This window comes from Enoplosus armatus, chromosome 3, assembly GCF_043641665.1.
Source record: "Enoplosus armatus isolate fEnoArm2 chromosome 3, fEnoArm2.hap1, whole genome shotgun sequence".
Classification (NCBI taxonomy): Eukaryota; Metazoa; Chordata; class Actinopteri; order Centrarchiformes; family Enoplosidae; genus Enoplosus; species Enoplosus armatus.
Window position 1 is genome coordinate 17,542,901 of NC_092182.1, and position 8,051 is coordinate 17,550,951.

An 8,051-nucleotide genomic window follows, 5' to 3' on the forward strand; every position below is an offset into this window, starting at 1 on the left:
AATATGCAGTTTGTCTGCCCATTTGTTGCCTGTTTGGAAGTAGCAATGGGAATTTACATAAGTTCACTGAGCAGGAGATAAAACTCAGCAACACTGAGGTAGTGAGCACACTCAGGTTCTTGGTACTGATGGCACACACTGCTTAAGTCAAGCAGACTGACACAATCAGCAAGGCGTCCAGTCACAAATATCAAGTGTGACGATACAGATGGGACTAGTACCAGACACAATTGTGCACTCGGTAACAGCGGGGCGCCATCCTTGTCACAGCAGGGTGGCGAGAGACTGTGCCAACATGTGAATACACATCTGTAAGTCCACAGGAACCAGTCCTGTCTGTTAATGAGCTCCGGTCCTTACTGAGCTGATAAAGTTAGACACTGGCAACGTCACCTGGACAGGTGCAACCTAACCAACCTGCTAAACATTTCTGTAAAGCAGATTAAGACGGAGGTGGAAAGTAACTGAGAACATTAACCGAAGTACTGTAGATTTTTTTTTATTTTACTTGTGTATTTCCATTTTATGCTACTTTATACTTCTACTCCACTATAATTTGGAGTCAAATATTTCAGTTTTCTGACAGCTTTTGTTCCTAGTTACACTTTGACGATTTTAATTAATTAATTTAATCAAAATATAATCAACTAATAAATCAAGCTATCCAGCAGTATATAAAGTAGTTTAAACTAGCCGCACCTTCACCTGCAACATTTAAGTAATGCAAGTTAATGCATCCACAGTTATAATGTAATGATGATACAATGGGCCATTTTACATAATGAGGACTTTTGCTTTTGGTATTTTGAGTATATCTTGATGCTAAAAAGTATGTACTTTTACTTAAGAAAATTTTTGAAGGCAGAACTTCCAACTGTGGTATTATTACTTTTAATTAAGTAAGATCTGAGTACTTGTTCCACCACTGGAATAAGGAGAACATTTCCAACTAAGGCCCATGTTAATTTTTTTCCCCATCTACAGATTATTATAATAATGCCACATTAAATGAAATGCTTTACATATGGCAGCTTAGTTGGGTTTTGAATAATTTCTCCGATTATTAAACAAAAAAGGACAGCACAGGGCAGGACTGCATCTTCCTCTGTTTTTTCTCCAACCTTTTATGCTGTTCCCCCTTTCCTGCCGATCAGGTCCAATCAATGTTGGCGGTAGTCTTTGCATGCCAAGGCAGACATCTGTGCCGGCCAGATCCTCTAAAACCATCAAATGAAAGCAAACAAATGCTCTCCCAGGAAATTATATGTGTATGTGTGTGTATTTGTGTGTCTCAATGGTTGATCAAGTGGCTGGCTGAGGAGAAAACTACATCAGAGGTACACTGTCACCATTATCAGTTATATTGGTATACCTGTACTGAACCTCAGCAGCAAGAGTAATGCTGGTTTTCTATTCTACTAGCTTGTCTTTTGCAGCCAACCAGTTAATCAGATAACTGGGAAAAATGGAAACCAGCAGGGCTCCTGACCATTGACTTGACGGTTGTGATTTTTGAATATTTGAACTGGCATAGCAACCAAACCAATAATGTTGATGATCACAAAAGACCAAATTAAGAAAAATGCATAGATGCCAAGACCAGAGCAGTGATCATCATTATTCCAATTCTGTCCATTGTACCCTCCATAATATACAATGCAAAACGTAATAATAATAAATTCATTTAAATCATCAGCGAGCCACACTGTGTAATTCATGCTTGAGTTTGACTCAAGCTGTTATTTCCTTCTTCCATCCTTTCCAATATCCTTTCCAAAAGAAAAAAACATGTGAATAGAAATGCAGTATTTCATGACTAATTTAACACAGAATGTCAGTGCAGCTCCCTCCACTACATCTGTTCATTACCGACCATGTAAGGCTGTGTGTTTCCAGCTTCACATTATCATGTTGGTGATGTAAGTGACTGGCAGAGGTGGTGCTGGTGCTGGTGGTGTTATATTCTGCTGGTGTGCAGCTGCCTATCTTTAAATTACGATGACATGTGCAGGAGTGGGAGAGATTGAGATGTGGGAGGGAAATGAGGAAAATAGAGAGAGGAAGGGGGGTCAGGGAGAATGTAGATAGCAAAAGACAAAAGTTGAAAAATGGAGGAAGGCGGAGACGAAAGGAAGAGTAATACTGGAATAAATGAATGGAATAAACAGGGGAAGGCATAGAGAGAGCAAGGGGAAGGGGAAGATTGAGGTGAAGTGCACTGCTGAAGCCTGAGCTGAGTAACTTCAAAGCCAACAATGTTCTCCTTTTTATACAATGTAAACACACTAACATGCATACATGTACACACAAAATTGATTTCTTCTTTCCTTGGAAAAAGAGGGCAGCTGTAAGAAGAGCTATTGTTGGTGTTTTGTATGCATTCACAGATAAAACCATGGTGAAGGCAGTGTGTCAAAATGGTTCTTTCCTCGCTGTTAAATTATTTGAACATCAAAGGGCGATCAACTTTCTTATCCTAAAGTGTTGGTGATATGGAGCGCTTCACGTTTTTGTCCGTATACTGTCCCACCAATCTTTACATTGTCACCCTGCTTATCTATCTATCTGTAGCTGACACTAAAACACACCCCTGCTGTGTTATTCTTCTGTCTACCTACCTGCCTACTCTCCAGTCTGTCTGCATAATTGTTGGCATGCTCCCCATGGCTTGACAGTGACTAATGAGTAACATATGATCAAACAGTCAAGGAGAAAGTGTAGAGTTTGCAATAATTAACAGCTTTTTACCTAAGTGCGAGAACGGTTAATTGGACTTTATGAACTTGAACACCATATGGGATCCACATTAAAACATGAAGCTCCATGGCCAGATGCTACGACCATCTGACCACCATACTGTACAGTGTTTGCAGTACAACGAAACTACTGAAAAAAAACAACAATGTCTACTATAGCTATATATAAATATAGATATAAAAAGGGATATTAACATAAAGCCAATGTAGCAACAAGAACTTGGGGTTGTAGTGTTTTTGTGGTACTTTTTTGTTTTTTTGGTTAGACTTAAGTTATTTAACCGTCTATTAAAATTTTTGTCAGACTCAAATAATTGCTTTTTTCATTTAAGTAGCAAATAGTGTACATCACACAGAAAACAATGTGCTACAATGCCACTGAACAATCCTGCCGTACTTATTCTATTACAATGTTGTTGCGGGGGAACTGTACTTTCTTAAGTGCATCACATACAGGCAGCATAAGTCAATCATTTCTAAAAACAAAAGTATACACACTCAACTAATGTATTACTAAAATATGTTGTCTTGTCTTATCCATATTTTCCAATGGTTCACTTGTGTTGTTAAGCAAAAACAATCCCATCAGGCAACTTTATGTAATTGTGTCTTGATGACATCATCATCACAGTCTTTTTTTCTAGTAATCTTCAGGAGAGACTTGTTCAAATAATAATATTGGGCAATATAATATTGGGAATTCCATTTTAGCTTCAATTTTACCTGTAATTTTCATTGCTCTATGTATTGTGCCTCGTGAGTCGTCTGCTGGGTCTCTCTGTTCTGCTCTGTGACAATAAATAACAAGAGTTACTGATGAAATGGTGCTCTAGAATAATTGCTGCTTTCTCTTTGACGAAAAGTTCCTGGTCTGACGACCAGTGGGTAGTTCGCTGTCCTCCACAGTGAAACCATGCGCATTCTCTGTCTCAAAATGTCCTTGAGCACAGTGAGGCAGAGCTGAGGTAAGAGCTGTGCCCACTGCACCACCACCAGCAGCAGCACTGGCATACAGCCCCCCCTACCTGTGACAAAAAATAGTGCAGGGAACTTCACTGATGATAGAGCTGCTCTGCACACCTGCACGTCCGTAAATATCAAATTATAATTTCAGATGACAGGTTCACAAATGCTCGAGGGTTTGAATCACGATGTAAAGAGTTTCATTTCAAAACATGTTCAAAAGACCTCACGATGTGATGCAATCAATACACAACACCACCACAAACTACGTCCTCAGATATGACGAAGAGCTCACTCTCAAAAAACGTATTTAAAAAATGACAAGATTCACTAAAGGGAGTGTTTCCAGCATTGCTTTAGGATGTATTTGATTTTGAATATGCTGATAATAGTGTGTCCTGCTGATTGTGTATGTTAGTTACAGCACTCATTGGTTCTTAGTGTCACAATTCAGAAGGCAGAGATCATAAAAATGAATGTCTACCTTATGCACAACCTAATAAAAGTGGCTTCAAGCATATATGTGTTTCAGTGCTGCTTGGGAAGTCAAATAAACTCAATGAAAAGAAAGTAGCTTTACTGTGTAAACACATGTTGGGTATAACCTGCATGACACTGCCAGTTTCTGCAATTAATCATTTATGACATTTGATTTGTCTAAAGCTACAAAAAATGTGAAATAAAATAATAAATATCAGCTAAGCAGCAGAATGAGTTGCACAATAGTCAGGGAATCCCCAAACACACACATACACACATTAGATATAGCAGCTGCATGGCAACACTGCACTGCAATATCCAAGCGCACACACCCAAGAAGAGAGCAAGACACGTTAACTGACATTGTCTCTGAGGTGAATTGTTATATAACAACCACACGGAGAGCCTCCTTTCAGCCACCATCAGCGCTCTCTAATTGGGTTGAAAGCAGCTGTCATGCTAACTAAGCGCAGCAGACAGAGTCTAGCAAAGGTTATTTTGGAAACCAATGCAGGAGCTCAAAAAGGACTGCAGCTCCAACTCATATCTGGCTGAAGAGAAGATAAAGCGAGGGGGGGGGGAGTCAGAGAGAAGGGGAGAGAGAAAGAGAGACAAATACATACTTCCATGTGTATGTGTGTGCTTAGCCTTTGTCGACTTATAGATAGTGAGGGGGTTTTGAAGAAAAGCCAGACAACCTTGATAGCTGCAGGGGTTGCTGTGTGTCACTGCAGAGTGAGATTGAGAAGCAAGAAAGTGAGAAGTGGTGATGATATGTTATAGCTGTGAGATGACTGGGTTAGAGGACACAGGACGAGGCATTGAATGATATAAGCCTTTGGTCCAAATAGAATAATGGGCCCTGTCTTTCAAATATATGAAAAATCCTCTCCTAAAAAGGACAAGTAGTGCCTCAATAATATGTTGTCAAGTTGTGCCACTGTGGGCGACTCCATCTCTCCCTCACTCTCCTCCTAACTTCCACGTGCCTCCTTTGCGTTTCTTCTGCAGTGCACATGCCAAACCTGGCTGGTGAGCGGATGTCGCCTTTCCTCTCGCTGTGGTCCATGCTTTTTATTCAACTGCATGCTCGCTGTCACTCTCTCTCTTCTTTCAATGAAGTATCTTTTCATTAACATTGCTTAATTCTTTGATCATTTGCAACAAATAACTGTCTTGTTTGTCCTGTCTTTGTTGCTGTTCTAAGGAGTTCTACTGTATTCATGGCCACCTGAATACCTTGTCCTGGGTGTTCTTAGTGAGCAAACGGCATTATACAACGAAGCAACATTGTCAGGCTGTGGAGGGAGATACAAAGATGTAGAGTGTAATCCTGCCTGGAGCAGCGGCGTGGATGCACATTAACAACTGCAACCAAATAAAGACTGGCATTTTATTGCCAAGCATATTGAAATGTAACAAACAAATGTAGCATGAAGAAGTCATTATTATTGTAAAACTAGCTAGTCCAAATATTGTCAGAACATAATGATCAAATAATAAATAGTGGTGTGATGTTAAGCTTAATAGTGTTGAGGAAGCTCCGGTGCTTTAACAGGCTGTGGTTTTGCCTCTGTAGGAGATCATCTTGTAAATGAGGAGCAGTTTTGCTATCTGCTGATGAATTCTCCAATAAAACTAGACTCCCGGACCAAATCCCCTGGAGCATGGCATCTAGCTGTCAATCACCTTGTACAGGAACTCAGGAACTCAGGGGAGTGAGACCCTGGAGAATTATAAGATAGGGGGAGTGGAATGAAGTGATTTTTTAAGAGATACTGGTGTATATTATGTTAGAATGGCGTGAATACAAAGTGTAAATATCAGAAACAGAGAGAGAGGAATTAAAGTTGATATCAGAAAGTACAGGCTCAAGAATATCTAGCTATCTTTTCAGAAAAACTATCATTAACATTGATCTCATGTGCTTCTCCGGGGAGGAAATAGAAACATCCAACAAATACAAGCTGTGTTCAATTCTGGGTAGTCAGTATGGTATCACTCTGCTAGGCAAAGTGTTTCCTGTAACTCATGTAACTAGAGCCAAGGCTACTAGTACTGAAACGATCACACACACCAAACAGCACAGTTAAGCATTCGTGAATCAGAGCTAAGCACATGACAGATACAGGGAAACAAGATATTTAACGTTTGTTCAAAGAAAACTAAATGGATGTGACTACATTCTGTCACTGCTGTGGCGGTAGACTCTTAAGTTACAGGTTAAATTAAACTGCCACATATGCCTGCGGTACAATTTTATAACATTATTGTAGCAGCCTCCATAAACATTCCCAGAAAAAAATGCCTGGCAGACTGTTAAATCACTGTACAAAGAACAAGTACGATGTAGTAGGGTCTACCTTTTCACTTGTGTCCTTTGTAATGATTACAACTTTCACACCCTTTGAGCTCCAGCTTCAGTATCATAACCTTACCCACTTCTGAACGTAGCCGAATCTGGAATGAGTCTGTTTTAATCCGTTTCACCACCAGATTCACTACCTTCGGAGAATAATGCATCAAACAAGGGGATGACAAATGTGCTCATGGGGATTTTACTAATCCACACACAGTATGACACATGGTGCAGTCCACATGTAATATGGCTCACAGAATAGTAATGGCACTGAGTCTGACACTTGCTTAAGAAGGTTTCTAACCAAGAAAGGTCCAGCACAACATACTGAGTCATCATCTATTTCGTGGTTGAATGCTTAAAGCTTGTGTGTAATGAGGCTGTGAATTTAGACTCGTAAGTTCAGTTTTTGGTATACCTAAGGCTTTGAATACTCACATGAGCATGTGCATAGACAGATAGACTCTGAAATTCTGTATTCCTTAATCACTAATGCTACTAAAGCTTGGACTAAGCTGAGCATGTACAGGGGTTTATATGAAAAGTGGTTCATGTCAAACGAAGTTCATTTTGTTTCAATCTTGTTTCCTCTGTGTAGCTGGAAAAATGGTATTTCAGAAGAGGTTATCTACAGTATGTATTAATGAGAGGAGAGGGGAGAACTTCAACAATGCTGTCACCTCTATAAATGTCACCGAAAAAGAAATTGGCACAGTCGTACATGAGAGTACTGGCGTGCACCAGCCCGTATATTTGCATAGAAAACAAAACACACGTGTGTTTTCAGGCCACATGCATTAATTACTTTAATGTCAAGAGCCTGAGAATTATTCATCGTAATGATGATAACAATGACAAATAGGTATAACAAGATTGCTCATGATGGCTCTATCTACATGTATACTAATTAAAAGAACAATTATCTGTGTCAACAAGAACAAAATCCAGTTATTAAAAACTAAATGAGTTTGACCCCTGTCTTCTTCCATTTGTTTCCCTTTGGGCCAAGATCCTGACCTCAGATTACTCATCTGTTTCTAGATTTGTAAGCCTTTTTTAATGGAAGCATTCTGTTGCTTTTCAGCATGACAAGCAGCTTAATCTGTGTCCGTAAAACACCCAGGGATCAAAAAGCATGATACAGCTTCTTACAGAAGTCCTTCCTGTGCCACTAAATGGGCACGCACGGTCAAACAATATCTGAGGTGAACAGGAAGGCACTCGATTGCCTTGTCATTTCAAGGAACAGACTAGAATATAAGAGCATATCTATTTTTGACACAAAACAATGAGATTTGTTTTGCCTCAAGGTATCAGTGCACTAAGGTGCAGACCACCTAAATAAAATTGACTGAAAAACTGGATGACACACTTAAAATTTCATACTTTTTGACTGGCACTGGCACATTTTTAAGCTGTCAAACATGAGCAGACACAGCACACACTTGAGGATAAGTTTGATGTGGGGAGCATACATGTGATGACAAGGTGAA